At 31.2% G+C, this 1059-nt stretch overlaps 1 protein-coding gene across 1 annotated transcript in view; it reads left to right on the top strand.

Annotated features, from left to right (window-relative positions):
* Positions 1-633: 633 nt before the first annotated feature.
* Positions 634-1059, top strand: part of LOC106680099 (ankyrin-1) — an 8020-nt gene continuing 7594 nt past the window's right edge. Inside the window, exon 1 of the mRNA XM_014419589.3 lies at positions 634-725. The gene's annotated coding sequence lies outside the window, so the exon portion shown is untranslated. The remainder of the gene's footprint in view (positions 726-1059) is intronic.

The following is a 1059-nucleotide window of genomic DNA, read 5'->3' as shown; positions in this document are numbered from 1 at the left end:
TTGGACGTCCAGAATGCGCTTCGTCAAGAACAGCCGCGGTGCCCATATGCCCGAAATCATTTTCAAATGTTAATGTCACGTATTGATCTTTCGAATAACAAAAAAAATTTTTGATTACAATTTAATTTTTTGTGTTATTTTTTACAATTTCAAGTTCTATCGGGCTTAAAAAAACACCCTATATTAGGAGGAGTGGAGGTGGCAGTTACATACGTAACATATGAAATAGAATAATTTTAACCCTACCTTAAATTACCTCATTGTATCTTATATAAAATATTTTAAGTTTTTTTTTTTGGTATTTTTTTAGCCCTGATGAAGCTCTACAAAGTGGTGCGAAACTTTGGCAAAAAAGTATTTGTTAACTATTTTTTGTTTTCTTTTGACCGTACCTCTGACTATCTTCTTCATTATATAAATTTTATAATCAATGCCACAAATTACATTGAAAAATATTCCTTAAATTCCGGATTTTTATTAATAATTTTGGATGAATCTGAAATATAAAGAAATCGTCTGGCTTTGTTTTTAATTGAAGACAGTTAGAGAACCTCCGAAGCCTGCTAGGTCAGTATAGTTTTTAGCGATGTTTCCTCGTTACGATTTCGGCCCGACGGGGGTATTCCCGACCAACAACAGGTTTCCAGAGGCACTGGATATAATAGTGCAGATCTCAGTGGTTATCCTTCAGTTCTAGCTGGAGACTGGAGTCTGCACATCCTCTGGTGAGTTCCTTCAAACAGGCTTACTAGTTCTAACTCTCTTCAGATGTTCCATCAACTAACATTAAAATTAGAATGTCTATTTTATAAAGTTAATTTCCAAAACAATCGTCTTCGCTATCAATCTGTATTATTTTTTTCAAATATAAGACAATATAAATAGTCACATTATAAAAATTTACGAATTATATGCTAAAGTTATACATGATGTTTTTAATCATTATCATTTATTATTTTTCCCTTACATATTTTAATTTTTTTCTCTAGCTTTTTATCGTTCTTGCGATGTGGGCTTAATTTTTATCTTTTTTTTCATCAAACATAAAACAAAATTATA

Source organism: Halyomorpha halys, unplaced genomic scaffold (assembly GCF_000696795.3).
Source record: "Halyomorpha halys isolate HHAL.00 unplaced genomic scaffold, Hhal_1.1 Scaffold242.1, whole genome shotgun sequence".
NCBI lineage: Eukaryota > Metazoa > Arthropoda > Insecta > Hemiptera > Pentatomidae > Halyomorpha > Halyomorpha halys.
This window is presented reverse-complemented; position numbering and strand designations above follow the sequence as displayed.